Consider the following 22,091-nt stretch of genomic DNA (forward strand, 5'->3'; position numbering starts at 1 on the left):
CAGAGGTCACTCCTGGTACTGCTCCGGGGATCTTATGGGGTGCCGGGAATAAATTTGGCATGCAATGCAGGTGCCCTATCTGCTGTACTACCTGTACTATTTCTCTAGCAGTAGTAGTAGGACCAGCTCACCCCATCTATATGACAGAGCAAGGAGAATGGCAGGGCTCAGGATGAAGGGCTTGCCTGCCTTCATCACCCAAGGCCTCCACAGAATCCTAAATCACCAAGGAAAAGAGTTCAAAAGCCAGTGGCCGAGGAAATCAGAAATCTTTTGTATTTTTCCTTTTTTTTGGAGGGGAGCCAAGGGCCATACCCGGCAGGGCTGAGAGGACCATGGGATCAAACCTGGGGCTCCCACGTGCAAGGCGTGTGCTCAGCTCTTAGGGCTATTTCCTCTGGCCCAGGAAATCTCCTGAGATTCCTCCCAGTTCTCCAAACAACTGGTTTATCAGGATTACTCCGGTCTGGACTTCAATCCTGTTTACTAATAATCTATCATTTTATTATTTTTTTGCTTTAGGGCCACACCTAGTGGTGCAACTGGTGTTGGCTGCGTGCGAGGCCAATGCCTAAATACCTTTACTCTCTTCCCAACCCCTAATCTACCCTTGGAAACCTCATTTTCCAATGTGAAAACGGAGGTTCAGAGACACCCAGTAACTGCCAAGACTCACCCCATTACAGCTACAGGGCGCTGAGGAGCCTCCAGCTGACGTTGCCGGGAGCCTGCCCGGGATCCCTGGGGTGGGCCTCTGAGTTTGCTGTTTGTTTTGTTTTTTGGGGGTCATACCCAGAAGTGCGGGCTGACGCTATCGCACAGCGGGTAGGGCGTTTGCCGGGTTCCATTCCTTCGCCCCTCTCAGAGAGCCCGGCAAGCCCGAGAGTATCCCGCCCGCATAGCAGAGCCTGGCAAGCTCCCCGTAACGTATTCGATATGCCAAAAACAGTAAAAACAAGTCTCACAATGGAGACGTTATTGGTGCCCGCTCGAGCAAATCAACAAACAATGGGAGGACAGTGACAGTGACAGTGACCCAGAAGTGCTGGGGGCATCACTCAGGGTGACCAGACTACTCAAACTGGGCCTCCCTGACACAAAACACATGCTCAATCCTGGGAGCCGTCCCTGCGGCCCCGGCATCCATGGCTTCCTCCTCCGAGTTCCTTTTCTGAGCTTCCGGGACGAGAGGGCGTGAACTGCCATCTGTCTGCCTGGCTGGGCTGAGATGCCATGTGGACGTATGCTCCCTTGCCCTTCTGCAATCCTCTGTGCGACCCACGGGACGACAGACTTCTACATCTCAGCTCGGCAGCCAAGGGGTTGAGCCTTACGTCCTCCCCCTCTGCGCTGCAGTAATGGAGGTCCAACAGGGAAACACACACCTTTATCTTGGGAATGAGCGATTAGAAGAGCAGGGAGGGCGACTGGCTGGCATGTAACCAACCTGCGTTCAAGCCCCGACCCCGCCAGGTGGGATCCCTGAGCACAGAGCCAGGAGGAAGGCCAGAGCACCGTGGCCCCCCAAGCAGCAGCAACCACGCAAAATCTTCAGGTCATCCAAACATGTCCCGAGAGGGATCAGAGCAGACTACCCCCACCGTGGGTGTAGGAACGGGTCTTCTCTGGCTGCCCAGAGGAGGGCTCACAGCAGAAGTGGACTGACTCAGCTTCCTGAATAAGACATTAGTCGAAAACCAATCTCATCCGGCTGCTTCCTCTTTTCGGCCTCTTCGGAGGCAGAAGGCACAGTCCCTTGAGGAGCTCACATTCCACCCAAGAGGTGACAGAGTCAGAGAGGGGTTTGGGGCAAAGGTTGTGGTGGGACTGCCTGCCAGGGGACCGGGGTGGAGCGACCCGGTGAGAAGAGCCAAGGAAAAGGAGGGCCTGGTGGGTAGCGGGCACGGTGAAGACGACAGCACATCGTGCTCCAGGGAGGGGTCTGCTCAGGTTCCAAGGTGCTGCCGGGCCAAGTTGAAGTTGGGGGGGGGGGGGGGGGAGGAAGCTGTGCGGAGTTCCGGTCCCAGACTAGGAGGCTGGGAGAGATGCTGGTACATCCCTGAAGGGGCGTCCCGAACGGAGGAGCCCTCCAGAGCTCTGCGGATGTGGGTGGGTGTTGGGCCGCACCGAGAGCCCAGCTGTAGGTGATGCTATTTCCAGGTAAGAGGCCTCTGGAAGGCCTGAGCCATCCTTTCCCCCAGCCGAGAGCCTAAGGGCTCTGGGCTGAGTCTCGACACCTCCCTCACCATCATCCCAAGGCCAGCTTCCCAGGGGAGCAGTTTCAGCACAAGCATTTCCCATTAAGGAGGACATGAAACGTGAGCGCACATCGATCATTAAAATCTCACGGATCCGTTACAGAAGGAACCCTCACCTGCCCGCAAAAACTCAGTCTTCCCACCCCTGTCCACAGGTCAGACTGCGGGTAAGTGAGAGGCACATTAGACAACTGGTGACTGGCAGCCAAGGGCCACCACGGCTGCCTGGTACAGCCGCCTCCGGGTCCCCTCGCAGGTTGAGGGCAGCTGACCTCCCATCGATTCTTACTGCGGCTCCTCCGGCCCCCGGCTGCCAGGTTCATCTCCAGCCTTCGGCTGCTCTGGCTGGTCCACACTGCTTGTGGGCTCAGCCCCGACGCTGCGGTCCTGGGCGTCTGACCGCTGTTTCCCTGAACTCTGGGTCTGGGCGCTGGCCAGTCTGATCTCACCACTTGCTGCTGACTCAGTCCTGTGGGTCTCCACATGTCCTGACCTTGTGGGGCCTCCCTGTGCCTCTGGGCTGTCTGTCACAGGTGGGCTCGGACTCTCGCACATTCAAGGCGGGTGCTCAACGGCTCAAGCTGCGTCCCCTGTCTGTTTACCTTTCTTTCTTTCTTTCTTTCTTTTTTTTTTTTGTAACAACCAGCGATGCTCTGGGGCTACTCCTGGCTCTGCACTCAGTAATCACTCCTGGTGGTGCTTGGTGGACCATATGGGATGCCGCGGATTGAACCCGGGTCGGCTATGTACAAGGCAAATGCCCTACCCACTGTGCTATCACTTCGGCCCGTTTTCATTTCTTTAACAGGCCACACTTCCAAGCAGTTAACAAAGAACACGGCGAGGTTACCCAGTGAAAAGTCCACGTCCTTGTCGCCTTCCCCCATACCTCTGAGAAGACACCCATGACCAGTTTGAAACCATCTCTGCCAGGAGTGTTCTGAGTTCAGTACGAGTTAGCGAAAACAAGCTCACTCATACAGGAATCTTTGTAGGGGGTTTCAGAGGAATCTGGTCCACATTTGCGAGTGGGGCTGAAGACCTAAATTCGTTCCCCCCACCTCCCACCCCCCACCCTAGGAAACCTCAGCAGAGCTGAAAAAAAAGGAAAGAGAACCAAGAGAAGCTCTTGCCCTGAAGGAGGACTCGGGCAGGGCAGCTGGGCAGTGCTGGAACAGGGGCAGGGGGCGGCCGAGCGGAGAGGAGCATGTGGTTTAAATTGGGAGAGCGAAGGATTACTTTTGCATTTGGAAAGAAAATAAAGATGAGCCGCTCAGATATTACATAAGGAGAGTAGGAGAGACAAGCCAGAAAAACTCGCCTGGTTTAGGCTTCCCGGATTGGGGCCGCCCTCAGATCCCAGCCCTAGACTTAAGCAGTGAAGGAGGAAGGAACCCCGGCTGTCCCCTGACGCCCCGGGCCTGGGGCCCTGCCACGCCACCCTCTGCCTTCCTTACCGCCAGCGTGAGTGCCGGCTGTAGCACTGTATGCGTGTCCTTGGCCATCACAAGTAGAAGCTGTGAGGCCTCATCAGAGAGGTTGCTGACAGTCATCTGGGAGCACCTCCCCTTCTCCCCACACCCCTGTCCTGACTCAGCTGCCTAGAAACCACAGTCCCCAGGGGAGCGGACGAGGGAAAGGACAGCTGAGACAGAGACCGAGGGGCGAGCGGGCCCCTCTCTGGCTGCCAGGCCTCCCGCGGCAGCTCCGGGATGGCACCTGCCTTGCCAGAGTGAGGTCTCTGCAGCTCTACTGTCTGGGACCCCCAGCACCACCTGGGTGGGTCACCTTCGCCCAGCCATCCAGGGGTGTGTGAGCACGGCAGTTTCCTGCTGGGAGCACGGGTCACCCCCTGTGCCTGACAACCAGGAATGTGTGAACACAACTAAAGGAGCAGTTTCCGGGGGGCATGTGTAAGCACTGTAGCTACAGGAGCATGTCCCCTGGGGACCCCCACAACCCAGTGTGTAGCCTCAGTCATCACAACAAAGGGAAGGGGAGAGGGGAGAGGGGGAAGGAGGGGGAGAGGGAGAGGGAGGAAGGAGAGAGGGAGGAAGAGAAGGAACGGAGGAGGACAGGAGTGAGGGAATGAGGAAGAAAGGAAGGAGGGAGTTAAAATGGAAGGAAAGAAGGAGGGAGGATAAGAGAAAGAGAGGGAAGAAAGCGAGAGGAGGGGGAAGGAGGGAGAAAGGGCAGGGAGGGAGGAGAGAAGGAAGGGAGGAAGAAAGGGAGGAGGCAGCGACGGAGGGAGGGAAGGAAGGAAGCAAAGTTCCTGCATGGTTCCCTCCTCCATGCTATGTAAGAAACACTTCCTGGGTTCGATTCCCAGCATCCCATATGGTCCCCTGAGCACTGCCAGGAGTAATTCCTGAGTGCAGAGCCAAGAGTAACCCCTGTGCATCGCAGGATATGACCCAAAAAGCCCAAAAAAAAAAAAAAAAGAAAAGAAAAGAAAAGAAAAGAAACACTTAAGTTTGGTGTGGATCTTTCTGGTTCCATATCATACATGGGCACAGAGTCTGGGACTGTCTCATTTGGGGACCATCCTCAGCGGTGCTCCGGGCCCCTGTGGTGCCAGAACTGAGTCTCCAGCAGGCAAATCATGTGCTCTGGCCCTTTAAGCTTTCTCCCAGACCTGGGACTGGGACACTTTTAAAAATAAACATGGGACTATACATTCTTCCTATTCCACAACTGCTCCTTTCACTCAGCCGGCTGCCACGCACCGGCCCCCCGCATCAGCCGCGCGGCCCCCACGAGGCTGCAGGGCACAGGAGAGCCCCCACATCCCCACCTATCTGGGCACGGACTTGCAAGCCGTTTCCAAGTTTTCACTCTTCTGAGGGGCAATGCAAAAAACAATCAACTTGAGTCACTTCGCCATGCTTGTATCCACTAATTAGGGTGGTAAATCCTGGAAGCTGGCAATCCGGGGCTGGGTTTCCGAAAGGGGCGAGCAGGCAGGGGAGATCGCTAACACGGCGGCTGGGTGTTAGAAAGAGACTATCCCTGGCCATCTCACTGGGGAGTCTGATCAACAAACTATAAAAGAATCACGGCATGATCTTGGGACCAGAAGTGTCCTTGGAGAACACTTATTCCCATGTGTCACTTAATAACTGAAGACGAGTCACTCGTCTATGACAGAACGGCACTGGGATCAAAAGATCAGAGTTCAAATCCCGGTCTCTCCACATTGTGGTGAGTGGCCCTTGGCAGGCCACGAAATCTGCGAGTGCGGATGTCTGTCATCAATGAAACAGGGAGCCCGGGTCAACACCACGGGCTTTCACATGGTAAGCTAAGTACAAGGGAAAGAACTGAGATGGCCCAGAGAGTGCCTGGCACCCAGTACTGCCCGATCAACGTTGGCAGAGCCAGAGGAGAGGACAGCTGTTGGACAAGGGGGCCTGACCGGGGCTGGAGTGCTGCTGCTGGCCTGTCCGTCCTCACCACAGTGGCCTGAGGAGGCACTGCTGTGGGACGAAGGGTGGACTTCCTGAGCGGAGGCACAGGGCTCAGTCAGAAAGGCTGCTCCCCAGGAGGCTGCCCTGGGCAGTGCTCCAGGCCCATACACCAGCCCTGGCACTGCCTCAGCTCCAAACTCCTGGAGAATGAGCTGCCGCAGTCCGTGACCAGAACTCTGAACCTCTCAGCGAGGGCCAGTCTGTTTCTCGGGAGATGTGAGTTGCTATATGCTCACATGTGATTATAAGCCGGGTGTCGCTGAGAATAAAAATATGAATGGGAGTTATTATTGCTATGTGTTAGGTGCTATGTATTCCTCTCGGAGAGCCCAGCAAGTTACTGAGAGTATCCCGCCTGCGCACGGGCAGAGCCTGGCAAGCTCCCCGTGGCGTATTCAATATGCCAAATACTGTAACGACAATAGGTCTCATTCCCCTGACCTGGAAAGAGCCTCCAATCATTGGGAAAAGACAAGTTAGAAGAGGCTGCTAAAATCTTAGGGCTGGAAGGAATAGAGACGTTACTGGCGCCTGCTCGAGTCATCAGACGACCAAAGGGATGACAGTGATACAGTGATGTATTAGGTGATGTACCTATGTGTCCTTCCCTCCCTCCCTCCTTCTTACCTTCCTCCTCTCCTCTCCTCTCCTCTCCTCTCCTCTCCTCTCCTCTCCTCTCCTCTCCTCTCCTCTCCTCTCCTCTCTTGTTTTATTCTTTTTTGCAGGGGAGGAGGGTAAAGAGGGGGCACCACACCCGGCAATGCTCAGGGCTTAACTTTGGGAACTCCTTAACTCTGCACTCAAGGACTATTCCTGGCGATGCCCCAGGGATCATATGAGATGCTGGGGATCGAACCTAGGTCAAGGCAAGCACCCTCCCCACTGTACTATCTCTCCAGCCCCTACCCTGTTTCATTCTTTCTGAGTCAGGCCTCGTCTTCTACCCAGGGCACGACAACCTGATGTGTCTCTAAACTTCAACAGGTATAAATCATTATTGCTCCATCTGGGTGTCCAAAATGCCTTATAGTGGAACTACAGGGAGGGCAACAACTTGCCAAGTCAGTGTTAAACAAAGATCCTCTATTTAGCAGAACAAGCACAGACCTTGCAGGTACAAGAAGGGGCTCCTGTTTCTTGAATCATCACAGTAATTCTGTGAGCAAGGCCCTAGGATAGTCCCATTACACAGAGTAAGAAATTGAGACACAGCAGACCAAATTATTTGCCCAAGTGCAAGTCAAGGTAACAGATGGGATGTTTTTATGTCCAAAGCCCAAACACTGTATACCAAGTTAAAAGTACAAAAAAGATCTAAGTCTTCAAAACTGGGGTCCAAATGCAGACGCTGCCACAAATGCCAGGTCTGTCAGAGAGAAACCTAGACACCGACCTGGGAGGGAATCACCTTACCAGGAAACAAGAACCTGAATTCTGCCTAAATTCTGCTTTTTTTTTGGGGGGGGTCACACCTGGTGATGCACAGGGGTTACTCCTGGCTCTGCACTCAGGAATCACTCCTGGCAGTGCTCAGGGGACCATATGGGATGATGGGATTCCAACTCGGGTCGGCCGCGTGCAAGGCAAATGCCCTACCCACTGTGCTATTGCTCCAGCCCCTGCCTAAATTCTGGAAAAAGCAATTTTAAAATCAGTAAAAGAGCCAAGCCTCCAAGTTGGACCGATGGGGACCTGCTGTGGGTACTGGCCACCCACGCCCAGATTTCAGCTGAAATCTTTTGCACTAGGAGAGCCAAGAGCAAAAGGAAAAGACGTCGGGGGCGTTGAGTGATGGGCAGTAACCGAGACAGAATCAGAACAGAGAACAGGGTGGGGGAGCCAACCACAGGCGTGCTTCATGCTGCTGCTGCTGTAAGCAGAGGATTTTAAATGTTTTATGCCCTAAAAAAATCCAGGTCTCCAGGCTGGGCCCCTGGCTTAAGAGTAAGAGAGCTAAAAAAAAAAAAAGTATGAGAGCTCTTGCCTTGCATGTGTGGGGCCCTGGGTTTGACTCCTGGGACCTCCTGCCCTGCTGAAAACTGAGGGGAGCAATCTCCAAGCATAGCTGGGTATGGCCCAAAACCCAAAACGAAAAATAAAAGTCAATGTGTGTGTGTGTGTGTGTGTGTGTGTGTGTGTGTGTTGGGGGGGTGGGGTGGGGTGTATGGCGAATTAGTCCAGCAGGTGGGGTGCTTATCTTGAATGCAGCCAACTCGGGTGTGCTCCCTGGCAACCCTTGAGCCCTGCCAGAAGTGATCCCTGAGTGCAGAGCCAAGAGTTAAGTCTTGAGCACTACTCGGTGTGGCTCCCAAACCAAAAAGAAAAACAGGAGTTGGGTCTCACAGATTCCTATAGGTTGGGGCATCCTGGATCACTGCAGACTCTGAGCACGTGGGGGCCGCAAGGGCAGAGCGTTCCATACAGACAACTTCCCTAGATGACACTGAAACTGAAACCACGCCCAACCCTTGGCTTGCTTTGCCATGGGGGATGGAGGCAAGCCCAAGGGTGGGATATGCGAGCAGACATGCTCGGGATAAGGAGCTCCCCTCATCTTCTGGACTGGATACTGGCCAGCATCACCCCCCCAAAAAAAAAGGCCATGCTGCCCATTCCTTTCTTTGTCACCATGCTGGTCACAGCAGCCGTGGCTTTCAGTAGGCTCTGCCTGTGTTCAGGGAAGACAGGGCAGAGAGCAGGGGTCCCTGGAAGGAAGGAGGCTGGAGATCACAGCATCCCTGGTGACTGGGGCAGAAACTGAGGAACTGGTTTGAGGAAATGCAGAACAAACAAGCAGCCCAGAGCTGCCTCCCAGCAGGCTGCCAGCCCAGGCCCTGGTTGTGACCTCCTTACAGGCACTGCCCCAGTGACCAGCCTGAGGGGGTGAACAGCCAGGCACAACCAAGAGTCTTGCTCTCGCCCCCAGCCCCTGAAAATAAAGAGGGGCATGGGAATATTTGCAGAGATCTCAGGTCTCTTCCTTGGGGGCTCCTTTGCCCTCCAGCCAGCTGGTCCCAGCAGGGGGAGTAGACAGCTGGTCAGGGGTCCCTGGCCGCAGGTGCTGTGATAAGGAGTGGGTAAGGGGGTGCAGGACAGGCGCAGTCAGGACAAGGTCAGGAGAGGGGGCTCCCATCATCTCACCCGATGGGCCTCCCGAGCCCCTTACTAAGAAGTCCTAGTCTGGCTTCCATGGCTCCCCAGCTCCTGCAGGAAGTTGCCGGTGGGGTGAGGGGTGGGTGTATATGGGGGGGAGGGGCGGGTACAGGCGGGTAAGAAAGACTGGGGTGTGTCTGCTCAGAGCCCCTGCTGAAAGGGGACTCCCCCAGGAATTCAGGGGTGACTGTGGCCCCAGGTGCTCTCCCCCACCCTGCTGCACTCAAGGGTGCTTCCCCACTCAACACCTGTCTTGCCTCTCCCTCCAGGACCTGGGTGCATGGCCCCTCTGTCGGGAGTACACAAGGGTCTGGCTGAACTGGCAGATGAGTTCAAGCCTGCCCAGCTGGAGGGGACGGAGCCAGCGCGGTGCATGATGGACTTAGGCATGGCGCTACCTTCTGCCCGTGCCCAGCGAGAGCCACCGAGACACCCATGGCATCCCCGTTCTTGTTCTGGGTCCCTCGAGCAGTGCTCAGGGTTCCCTGGGGTTCCTGCTGCTCAGGGGACCATGAGGCTGCTGGAAACGGACTCCTGGGCTCTGCCTGCAAGGCCAGGCCTCCCTCCCTTTGAGGTGTGTCCCTGGCCTTCATTCCCTTTCTCTCCCCTCTCGTTTTTGATGGATACATCGTGACTTAGAATATTCTTTACCTATCTTTGTTTTGGGGCCACATCTGGTGATGCTCAGGTGTTACTTCTGGCTCTGTGCTCGGGAATTACTCCTGGCGGTGCTCAGGGAAACAGATGAGATGGCAACTGCATGAAAGCCAAGTGTCCTGCTGGCTGTCCTATCTCTCTGGCCCCCATCACGACTTAGAATACTGTTAACGATATTTCCATTTTCCAAGCCTGCATCACTTCAACACTGCCACCTTTTATTTTTTCCTTTCGTCTTTGGGCCATACCCAGAGGTACTCAGGACTTCTGATTCGGCACTCAGGGAGCACTCCTGGTGGGATTTAGGCTGGAGCTCAAACCCGTGCCGGCTGTGTGGAAGCCAAGTGCTTCACCTGCTGTTCTATTTCTTGAGTCCCATCCACCTTCTCTTAAAAAATGCTCTCCTAAGAGACCCAATTCTTCGCAAATGCTTGAGACGATGAACCATCTCCACCACGAACAGTATCCACTGGGAAGCTGATTTGCAGGGAGGTGCTAGGCGGGAGGTGGGATACACCTTCTGCTCTTCCTCTTATCCCCGAGAAACAAGTCCTGCTTCTCAGAGCTGAGCATGTGACTGCTGGCCCGGCCATGCTGGGCCTCTAGGAGCCTGCCACATCCAAGTAACGTCTGGTGCTAGAGGAGTACACTCCTGTCGATGGCAGAGTCCTCATGGGAAACTGGCAAAGCTGGGCTCTTCCTTCAAGGCGCCCAGTAGCCCAGTACTGACCAGGAGACTGTCTCAGCAGAAGGACACGTGGTGTTGGCAGGAGAGCGGTGTCTCAGAAGAGATGGATCTTTGCACACCCTGGAGTCGCCGTCCAGATGTAACATCAAGCTTTGCTCTCTTCATGGAGGGGTGAGGCGGGTACCGCTGGCGTGCGCTCTGTCCACCTGCAGCAGCTGGGCGAAGGTCTCTTCCCAGGGAAAGAGGCGGAGGAGCATCCGGTGCCTTGTGCCATCAGTCATCAGGAGTCCTGAACACCCACTGTGGGCAAGATGTTGCCTGGCAAGGTAGGAAGGTGCCCGAGGGGACAGGCCACCTTTGAGACTTCCGGGCAACCCTGCCCAGAATTGTATTTTCTTATCAACTTTGACCTCCTTTGGGTTCCACAGACCTGATGGTACAGGAGAATGTCGGATAAACAACTTTCTGTTGACTTTACTCTGAGCAGCTGCGGCTCTGGCTCCACCCTGCCCAGGTCTGGCAGAGCCTGCAGGGAGGCTGAGAGGCCCGGGGTCTGGGAGGGGGAACAGAGGAGGCGCTAGTGAAGTTCAGTTCCTGCTCCAGGGGCTGCTCCCCTGTCCCCCTGTGAGGAGCGGGGCCTGCACTGTGATTCTGCCGGGAACACGGGGGTCTGGGGCCGTCACCTTCGCTTTGGCCGATGGTCGTGGCTGCTAAGTCCAGTGGGGCCAGGCCTGCTGCAGAGAACACTGGCTGGTGAGGGGCAGGGGAGTGCGGGCGGGGGGCTGGGCAGCGGTGTGTGGCACACCCCGGCTCCAAGGCACCTGACAAAGTGACAGGAGCTCTTTTCCAGCTCACGGGGGGGGGGGGGAACGGAAAGATGTCCCTGTCCACCAGCACTAACGGCGCTCGCCTCTTTGCCTTGACAGACACCCTAGGCAGAGCTCTGGAGAGAGGCTGAGACCAGAAACCCAGGGGCTGGAACAGCTGCTTCTTAGGAGTCCATACGCCGGCCCTCCCACTGTGGAGGGCTGTGCGTTCCCAAGTCTCCAATCATATCGCCCATCAGAGCCTCCCACTTGGGTGGCGCGAGGCAGACAGAGGGTCCCCCAAGGGGCTCTCACCCCGAAGCACAGTCTGTAGCTTGCTGCTCTTTGCCAAGGGATTTCCCAGCTCCCGGCAGCCAGCGTGCCCCTCCTGCCTCTTTGCTGATTGTCCCTGGCGGCGGGCCATTTCCCGCCCTCAAGGTGGGAATCGGGGTGCAGGCACTGCCCGGCCCTGGCCTGGCCCTGCTCCCCGTGGCGGGGCGGGCTCCAGCTCTTCCAGGAAAGCCGTCTGCTTTCTTCCTGCTGCCTCCAGAGGCCTTGTGGTTAAGGAGCCAGAGCTCTGGCGGAGGGTTTCTCCCCAAGGTCGGCTCAAGCCTTCCTCTGCAGCCCCGCGGAGGACTGACTCTCCCGGCACACACACCCCTGCGCAGTGACTCACCTTCCAGGGAAAGTGCTCCTCTCACCTAAGCAGAGCCGCCGCGCCAATGACTAAGGCCTGGATCAAATGCCGTCGGGGGCCTCCAGCCAGTCACAAAGCCACCCGCCCGCAGATTCTGCCTCTCCCCTCCAGACTCCAGCAGCCAGGCGGCCCCTCTGGCCTGCCGGTTTCATTTTCTTCTGAACACGAGGCTTGACATCCGGTGATCTATTTTTTCTAAAAACTAGGTTCACTTTAGAAATGACTCTCAGGCCATCGAGACAGCTTCCCCAAGAGAAAACAAAATGTTATTTAAAGGAAACCGTCAGCCGGGAGGGAGCCTATATTTTTGTTTTGTACGAAGAAGGGGAAATAAGAATTTAAAAATCTATTATGAAACTGTTTTTGTTCCCCCTCAGGGGTGATTTAAAGGGAAACCTGCAAGAACCTGAGTGTAGATCCAGGCTCCCTCCCAGGGGCTGGGGAGAAGCTGAGGAAGACTCGGGGATGAGAGGGAAAGACACTGCCTCAGCTGAGAAGCGTATGTGGCAGAACCAAGCAAGAAAGGGCAGACACCTTGTTGACTTCTAGTCTACAAATATTTTCCCTTTTCAGCGCCTACAGAGTTAAGGCTGGGACCTGCCTCCATCACTGAGGCTGGGGTGGAGGTGCAGAAGGGAGAGAGACCAGCTCTCCTCTAGCTCAGAGGGCTGGGAGGGCAATGGGGACCCCTGGTGTAGAAGGACCAATTCTGGGTCTCTGGGTGGAGGCATTTTAGACTCATTCAGATGTGAGGCGGGCCTCATTTATCATCGGACAAGGAGAACTCAAGAGTTAAAACCTCTAGTCAGCTGTTATGAGCCCTGGAGGGCCTCCTGAGAAAATGACGGGTGCCTCCCCCCCCCCCCCCCCCGGGCTAGGCGGCCTGACCCCAACATCCTTACAGAAAACAGGCCTGAGCAGTGCGGTACTGGCAATTCCCCGCCACCCCCACCCCCCCACCATCAATTACTCAGCAAGGCCACTCCCAGCCGCTCGCTCAGGGGTCAGGCATTAGAGCTCAGCATCGACTTCAACCTCTCTTTTTCCACTCCAAACCACCCAGCGAAGATTTCTCACGCCAGAAGGCACAGGTGCTTGGAGAAGTGACCTGCCAGAGGTCACCAAGGCAGAGAGTCGCAGCTCTGAACACGACCTGTTGTCTGGCGAGAGGGCTGAGCCCCCTCCTTTGAGACGGAGGCTCCGTGCTTGGGGCAGCCCCTGACCATCTCTGCTCAGGGCAACCCCTGGGCATCTCTGCTCGGGGCAACCCCTGGTCATCTCTGCCTCCACATTAGCACCTGTCAGGGGGACGAGCACCCAGAGGGCAATGCTACCCATCACTTGACCCTTTGTCTCTCATTCCTGTGATGAATCAATACACACCCATAACTTCTCACTCTTATTAATACCCACGAATCACTCCCAGAGGAAGAAGCGCCCTTGGCATAACTACATTCAAAATGGACATGTTTCGGAGGGGAAAAAAACACAGCTGACTTATCCTATCATGGGAAGTTAGCAGGAAAACAATGAACTAGCAGCCAGGAAACAAGAGTTCCAAGGCACCCGAGTCAGCCCAAAGGGCTCTGGGACACGGGTTTCACAGGCTGAGTTCCTGGGTTCCATAGCCAAGACCACATGGTTGGCCTTGGGGCCCCCAGCACCGCTGAGCGGAGCATCCCTGGGAGGGGCGGCCGAGTCCCTGAGCTCTGCTGGGGAGGCGGGATCCTCGCTCAATCAAAAAGAAAAAAGGAATTCTGGATCTGACATGGATTTCTGAGTGCTCTCATCCCTTCTGTTTTTCTCTCGGGGCGCCACTTTCCTGACTGCGTCCTTGTCTGTAGAGGAATTGTGTGAAAAGGCACAAAAGCTGCCCGCAAAGGACCACCGGCCGGCACATCTTTTAGTTGGACCAGGCAGGTGAGGCGTGAAAGGATGTAGGACAGCAAGGAAAGAGGATCTTTCAGTCTCTAGGGAACGATGACTCTCTCTGCACTGTCACTCAAACCCAAGGCCAGGTCACACGGGAAGACCCTCGGCCAACACTGCTCGAGTCTCAGTGGCCCCCGCGCGGCCATGCGCTTCTGCCTGCCGCTTTCCCAGCACCCATCCCCCAGCCCCCAAGCCGCGCCAAGTTCCCCAAGTGCAACACCCCCAATGCTCAACCCCATGCCTTCTGCTCCCGGGGGCCCTAGGTATGCAGAGGCCAGAGGGGCTGGCCTGTCCCGACAGCACCCCAAATGCAGGGTCACGACATTACCCCCCCCTTCCTGCCACGTTCACACTGGTGCCACCAAAAGGGCCCCTATGGCTCCGAGGTTTACCAGTTTAACTGAAATACTAAAATGGGGCAAACAGGAAGCATCAGACACAACTGCGGTAGTGACTTATTAATCATGAAAGCAGAATTTTAGTTGCATTTTAACCTTTTGCCAGGAAAAAGAAAAAAGCCTGTGATGGTGGCAGCCTTAAGCACCAATGCGGCGGCCCCTTTTGATTCAGGCCTGCAGTGCGACGTATGGTTTCGGAACCAGAGAGAAGCCCCGCACGAATCTGTCAGCCCTTCGCCACGCTGCCACGGGAACAGGAAAGAAAAGAGGAAATTCAAAGTGACTTCACAGGTCAAAATGCTCAAGCTCTCTGAAGAAGGGGCCAGCAATGAAAACACTCCCGGCTGACTTCTTCAGTTCTATAGGTCTCCCCCAGATTCCAGCCAGAGATGGACTATTAATACCCCCTCCCCACACACACACGCACACACACACACACCCACACACACTCATCCCCAAATCACCAATAGTTGTTTAGAGCTGGACAACCAGTCAGGGGCAAAGCTGCTTCTTCCACCCTCAGATGACAGCCCAACACGCCAGGCCGATCACAAAGAAACCAGTGTTCAACAGGAGAACTAAAATGAGGAACCAAACCTCCATCTGTTGAGGCACGAGGGCCAAGCAGACATTTCTGTTGACTAGCAAAGGCTCTTTGGCAGGGTCTGTGCCGTGGGGCCGCTCCCACAGGCTCTAACAGACAAGACCAGGGGCCAAAAACCCCCTTCCCAGCTGCTCCTTACGGTCTGCAAACAGCCCAGAGAGGACTGCGAGCTTGGCCACCTACTGCTGTCTGACTTCACAGAAGCTCTGAAACAGATACCTGGGTTCTTCTTTCTAAAATTAAACCCAGCGACTGTTACTTTTATTTTGAGACTTTCTGAGAAGCTCACCACGCCCTTCAAAATAAAGGGAGGAGTAGAAGGTCCTCAAGGCGGCTGATCGGCTCAGGTCTGACCCCCTTGCACTACTGAATGGACTTTCACACCAGTAGGAAAAAGTCCTGAGGAAATCCAAATGTGCCCCGAGCAGGACAAGCACTTGCTCTCTCACACGAGGTGTAAACACACCTTCCTGCAGCCAAGACCTATGAGGTGGTCCAGCGCAGAAGCCCGAGGAAGACTCCCATGGGCCAGGCCAGCTCCTTACGCAGTTTGAACTCTGGGCCATCAGGGAGAGAGAGCTCCCTCCCCCCCATCCCAACTTCAGAGCCCCATTATAAAATAGGACACTAGCACAGAATCTTTTTTTTTTTTCCCACACCTGGCGATGATCAGGACTTGATCCTGGCTCTGCACTCAGGGATTACTCCTGGTGGGGTTCGGGGGGGACCATGTGGAGTGCTGGGGATCGAACTCGGTCGGCCGTGTGCAAGACAAATATCCTCCCCACTGTACCATTGCTCTTGCCCCAACAGTATTACACCCAGACTTCTGAGGGATGAAAGGTTAGAGCCGTGCAGAACTTTTTCTGTTCTTGTTTAGGGGTGTTCAGAGTTTACTCTTCATTCAGTGTTCAGGGATCACTCCTAATGGGCTTGGGGAAGTCTAATGGGTGTTAGGGATTGAACCTGGGTCAGTGGCTGGTGAGGCAAACACTTTACCTGCTGTACTATTATCTCTTGGGGCCCAACATGCAGACACTGTAAAAATACAGGCTGTGGTTAATTATTATCTCCTAATTCAGACTCTATTTCTAGTGTGTGTGAGGGGTGTCCAACCTTTTCTTAAGTTTTGTATTTTGGGCCACACCCAGTGCTGTTCAGTTATCACTTTACTAGCAATGCTCAGGGGATCATGTACAGTGCAGGGATTGAACATAGGTTAGCCAAGTGCAAGCTAAGTGAAAGGCATTTACCTGCGGTACTATTTCTCTGGCTCTCTCTGGCTCTGGGTTCAGCCTTTTCCCTGGAGCAAACTTCAGTTACTAGTTTTGTAGTGGCCCGCCCCCTCCATCATTCACTTTCACTTGCTTTTAAGGCCCTGAAGTCCTTGACATTCACGGTCCACAGTTCACCACTACACCACCTTTTTGTTTGTTTGTTTTGGGGCCATGCTCAGGGGTAGTATACTCCTGGCTCTGCACTCAGGAATCACTACTGGCAGGCTGGGGGGGATGTGGGGAGACCACGCGGGATGTCGGGAATCGAACCCGGGTCGCCCGCGTGCAAGGCAAGCGCCCTAGCCGCTGTACTATGGCTCCAGCTCTGCACTTGGTTCTATGCCTTTCCTGCTCTCCGCCTTCCTCCCCCCTCACTGCCCAGGGCCCCTCTTTGGGTCTGGCGGCAACACATGAAATCCCAGTGGGAAGCAGTGCAGTTTCTCAAGTTATGCATCACCCAGGAGGCCGGGGCGGCAGGGACTCTGCGCTGGACAGGTGGCCTCTCTGGCGGGTGCCTGGGCACTACACGCGCGCAGCCCCGCAGAACTTCCGAGACGGGGACATTGTATCGAGCCCAGGATGAGTCCTGGGGGGCTAGGGGGTGGGTGGCGGGACGACTCTGCGTGTCCAGCACTGCCCTTCGGTGCCCAGGGCCAGCTCCGCTCCTTCTCCCAGCCTCGGGGTGTGCCACGCGCACCAGAGAAGGCCCGAAGGTGTCGCCGGCGGGACGGGGCGCCGGTGCAGAAGCGTCCACCCCCGGGCACCGACCTGGCGGCGGGGCCGCTGCGCGCGGAAGCACGGGGTGCGGGGGGAGTGGGAGCGGGGCGCCCTCGCGCGCACCCCGGGGCCGTGTCCACGGCGATCGCGGCGAGCACCCCGGCCCCGAACCCCGGGCCCCGGCCGGCCGCGCAGCAGACGGGCCGCCAAGGCCTCAGCTCAGCCCGGCGGGCGCTCGACCCACCCTGGACGCTCCCCACCGCGTCCCGCGCTCCGGGGTCCCGTCACTTACCGGCGGGGCGCCGACCTTTCCAACCACAGCGTCGCGCTCCCCACGCCCGCGCGCTCTCTCCCGCGGCTGGCGGCGGGTCGCGGCGCCCAGGGCCCGCCGAGGCCCCGCCCCGGCCCGGGCCCGCCCCCTCGCCCGCGGCCCGGCCGCCCCCGGAGCCACGCCTCCCCCGGCGGCTGCAACTTTGTCTCGCTTCGCGCCTCCCTGCTCTGGCCACGCCCTCCACCCTCCGCCCCGCCCACTCCTCCAGCCTTAACCAATGACGCGGTGCGCCCGGGCGTTATTTTTTTCTCCCCTCTATAGCGATTGGTCAACGGGTGAACTCAGTTCCAGAATTGGGCATCACTTCCGGATGGTGTGTCTAGAGGAAGCGGTCGCTGACCGGACAGGCTGACAGGACGCAGCGGCGGGGCGGGGACGAACTGCGCATGCGCGCTCGCTCCGGCCCGGACCTTTTTTTTTTTTTTTTTGAAGGGGCTGATCAGGAAGGACGAGTGTGCGCGTGCGTGCTGTCTGACGTCGTTGCCTTGGAGACCGCAAGGCGCTGTAGCCCCGGGGTCGGGTCCTGCTCGGATGCGGGAGACTTTATTTATTGAGCATTGCTGGGTGTTCAGCCCTGGGGGCGGAGGGTGGTCTCCGGGGACGAGTAGGACCGTTGTCGTGCTGCCCTGGAGAAACTCGGGGTGCCTAGGCCTGCGCGGGGGGGACCGACGTCCCGTGGAAGCGTGCTGCTGTCGTGGCTGAGCAGCCACGTGTGTGAGCAGCCCGCAAAGCGTCTTCTCGCTGGTCCCACGGGTTGCAGAGCGGGGGAGAAGATGAAGGACCTTCGAGTTTGAATTCTACAGAAGTGCCAACAGTGCTTTTTTAACTACGGGACGAGGGCTATGGATAGTTTTCTAACTTTTGCTTGTCTTATTTGCCAGTGGTTTTTTTTTTTTTTTTTTTTTTTTGCTGTTTGGGTCGCACCCGGCGATGCTCAGGGGTTACTCCTGGCTCTGCACTCAGGAATTACTCCTGGTGGTGCTCAGGGGACCGTATGGGATGCTGGGAATCGAACCCGGGTCAGCTGCCTGCAAGGCAAACGCCCTACCCGCTGTGCTATCGCTCCAGCCCCCTTGCCAGTGTTTTTACAATGAGATCTTTCTGTATTTTATTTGTAACAAGGCTCCAGTCTTATTTTAATTTTTTTCCAGGGGAATCACACCCCAAAAATCACACCGTCGGTGATCAGGGGCTTATTCCTGGCCCTGGTGCTCAGGGGACCCTGTGTAATATGGGAGGTTAAACCTAGCTCTGCTATGTACAGCTCAAGACAGACCTTGAGCTCCTGTACTATCTGGTTGATCCAGCATTTTTTTTTAAGTCTGCATCATAGGGACTGGAGAGATAGTACAGGACACCTCATATGGTCCCTTGAGTACCATCAGGAATAATTCCTGAGTGCAGAGCCAGGAGTAACCGCTGAGCATTACTGGGTGTGGTCCAAAAACCAAACAAAACAAAAAGATGCATTGCCACCCTGGGGATTGCACTGTCATCAGAGCCCAGCCACAGAAAAGTTAGCAATGGAGCTCAAGGGAGGGGTATACAGACCTCATCCAAGGCTGTCCTGAGGAGCACCAATATCTCCCAAAACGGTTGAGCAAAGGCCAGGACCATTTTTCAGACAGTCTTTGATAGCTGGGGGACTATCTCTGCACCCTAAAGATCTCTCTGGAGTTTTCTGGGGGGTGGTGGGGGATTATGGGAGGACCAATCCTTTAGGCAGGCAGCAACTTCACTCACTTTGGCTATTATTCTCTTTTGCCTGACTGCCCATTTTCACATTTGAATTCAGATGACTGAGCACAGAGCCTGAAGTTCCCTTCAGTCCCTACCTCCTACCTTATGTGCAATAGTGTCATCTGAAGCATTTGATGTCATGGCCCAGATGAAGCCAAGCTTTGGAGCTGGATGGTACCCGAAAGCATTTTATATCACTTAATCACTTAATCACTTAACTTCCCGTTAGTTGTCGATTTGCTCGAGCGGGCACCAGTAACGTCTCCATTTGTCCCTGTCACGTGCTAGTGTAGCCCAATGGCATCTGTTCGCTCCGGGAACATGAAGGGCCTCAAACCGATCGTTCATGATCTTGACGAAGAAGTCTGACCATCTGGTGGGCGGCCACGCGGTCTTTTGACATACCGTGGAATCCAGTCGGTAACAGCTCTAGTCCAGCGGTCGTCTTTAAATCTCATTACGTGACCAGCCCATCTGATTTTCGACACCTTGGCAAATGAGACAGCGTCCCTGATTCTTGATCATTGATGGATGTCAGAACTCCGGATTCTTTCTCTCATTTGAGTGAAACATGATATTCCAAGCATAGCTCTTTCTATTCTTCTTTGGGAGACCTGAATAGCGTTCTCATCTTGTTTGCGTAGGGCCCAGGTCTCTGAGGCATATGTTAATGCAGGAAGAACAGTGGAATCAAAGAGATGTGCCCGGAGCCGGAGGTTCTTCGTCCTCTTAGCTATTTCTTTGACGTTCTTGAAGGCGTTCCAAGCCACTCTCTTCCTCCTGCGCAGCTCGGGTGCCAGGTCATTTGTCATGTTGACCTCTCGACCTAGGTACACATAGCTGTTGCATTCGAAGATGGTCGTTCCGTTGAGAGTGAATGGGGCGTCAGGAACGAGGCTGTTTCTCATAAACATTGTCTTCGTAAGATTCAGCTGTAGTCCTACCTTTCCACACTCACGGTCAAAGTCGGCCAGCATTTGTGCCGCTTGGCTGATGTTTGGTGTTATTAAAACAATGTCATCAGCAAAGCGGAGGTGGTGTAGTTGCCGACCATCTATCTTCACTCCCATTCCTTCCCATTCCAGTCGTCGCATGATGTTCTCGAGGGTGGCACTGAAGAGTTTTGGTGAAATGGTATCACCCTGCCGCACCCCTCTCTTGACATCAACGATCACTTCTTTGTAGAATGGTGAGATCCTGGTAGTGAATCCGCAATACAGCTCACGGAGGATCCTGATGTATTGGGCTTGAATGCCCTGATTGGCTAGGGCTTCAATGACCGCTTCCGTCTCAACAGAATCAAAGGCCTTCTTTAAATCAACGAACATAAAACAGAGCGGCATCTTGAACTCCCGAGAAACCTCAATGAGCTTGGTTATCGTGTGGATATGGTCGATGGTGCTGAATCCTTTGTGGAACCCGGCTTGCTCGCATGGTTGTCCTTCATCTAGTGTTCTGCCAATCCTATTTAGGATGACTTGAGTGAACTTGTAGATGACAGACAATAGGCAGATCGGGCGATAGTTGCCAATGTCATGGATGTCTCCCTTCTTGAACAGTAGTACGGTCCTGCTGGTTTTCCATTGGGACGGAACCTTGCATTCAGACAGGTAGCGAGTGAAGAGCCAAGCCAGTGTATTGATGAGTACTGACGGCAGGTTCTTCAGGTGTTCAGGTCTGACCTTGTCTGGGCCGGGTGCTGTTTGTTTCTTTACCGACGAAATGGCATGTCGGATTTCGGAAGGGAGAACGTTGGTAACGACATATCCATCCTATGGAATTTGGTATGTCGGCAAGTGGACATGGCTATAGAAGAGATTTGAGTAGAAGTCATGGATAATCTTCTCCATTGCCGTTCTGGAGGATGTGATGGATCCATCAGGACGTCAGAGGGCAGTCATCTTGGTCTTGTAGTTGGTGAAGGACAGGCGGGTGTTACGAATACTTTTCCCGGCTTCTGCCGCATCTACCAGTACTTCTGCTCTTCTCTCTTTGAGGTCTTCCTTGATCGCATCTCTGCACTGCTTTGCGAGCTCGGATGTTAGCTTGCGGTTGCCTGAGGCATGCGCCAAACCACGCTGGCGAATTAGCTCAAGAGTTTTCGAAGATAGGCGATTTTTTGTGGCTATCTCTCTCTTGGCGTTCCTCGCACATTCATGGAGGTGCTGAACCAGTCGATCGTATTCCTCGTCAATGTTGTCAACAATGGCATCTTCCCATGTTGCCGCAATAGTACCAAAGAGTTCCCAGTTGGTGGTCATTCTGGGAGTTCTCTTTTTGAACTTTGCAGCCCTTTCTCCCCGCTCTGTGAAGTAGAATTTTGCACGAAGGAGACGGTGGTCCGATCCCGTTTGAAATTTTATATCATGGCCCAGATTGAGCCTTGCTTTGGTGCTGCCCGGTGGCCAGTACATAATCCCTGGCTGGGGCGTTGACTAGCTTGAAGGCTGGTGGTCAGGAAGGAACTGGGGGGGCCCCTAAACATCTTCCAGCTGTAGGGGTTTTGGTTCAGTGACTCAGAGAAGGCAGAGCTTGGCACAGTGGTGGGTAACAGGTTGGTATTAGCAAGCCTGGATGCCCGACTTCTCTCTCTCCCACCACCTGCGTGCCTCTGGGCACAGCACTTCTCAGGAAAGACGTGGGCACGGGCCCAGTGCCTGCAGACATTCTGGGCCTGGCCTTTGCCTTCTCTGTCTCTCCCCACTCCTCCTCCAGTGCTTGAGAATATGACCCAGCTTCTCTTGACACTGAAGCCTTGTTCTTGGTTCGCTGGTGTGCCCCCCTCCGAACTCATCAAAACTGTCTTTTTTCTGGGAGTTGTTTTTTGGGGGACCCACACCTGGCTGTGATCTGAGGTTACCCCTGACTCTGCTCTCAGGAATCATTTCTGATGGTGCTCAGGGTACTGGGGATGGGATGCCGGGGATAGATCCCAGGTCAACTGCGCCCAAGGCAAGTATCTTACCTGCTGTATTATCTCTCCGGCCCCCAAGATGAGCTGTCTTTAAATCTTCCCACAGAGGCCAATGTGTTCTGTGGGGGAGAGTGAGCTGAGTTCACCCACAAAAGGAATTTTACATCAGGGGCCCAGGAAGGAACAAACCACCCCAGACTCATGAGGGAGAGATTTGGAATGAGATAGGCTGGGAAGTTTTCACTTTTTTTCCAAGTGCTCCTAGTGAGATTGTAAGGCTCCCTTGCACTGAGCATGTGGGTACCAAGCCTTAAAAGGCTTGCTGGACCCCCAACCCTGGAAAGAGAACTTCAGGGTCTGATGAGTTCCTTCTGCTGGGCTAGCTAAATCCCAATAGGGGGACGACTTCTTGCCCTGAATCACGTGAGCAGCTTTGGTTCTGCTTTTAATGA

The 22,091-nt window shown here is 55.1% G+C and overlaps 1 protein-coding gene across 1 annotated transcript in view; it reads right to left on the reverse strand.

Moving 5' to 3' along the window:
- Nucleotides 1–17,081, reverse strand: part of MAP3K14 (mitogen-activated protein kinase kinase kinase 14) — a 39,550-nt gene extending 22,469 nt beyond the window's left edge. Inside the window, exon 1 of the mRNA XM_056126717.1 lies at nt 16,947–17,081. The gene's annotated coding sequence lies outside the window, so the exon portion shown is untranslated. The remainder of the gene's footprint in view (nt 1–16,946) is intronic.
- Between the last annotated feature and the right edge of the window lie 5,010 nt (nt 17,082–22,091).

Source organism: Sorex fumeus, unplaced genomic scaffold (genome assembly GCF_029834395.1).
Source record: "Sorex fumeus unplaced genomic scaffold, SorFum_2.1 ptg000063l, whole genome shotgun sequence".
Lineage (NCBI taxonomy): Eukaryota > Metazoa > Chordata > Mammalia > Eulipotyphla > Soricidae > Sorex > Sorex fumeus.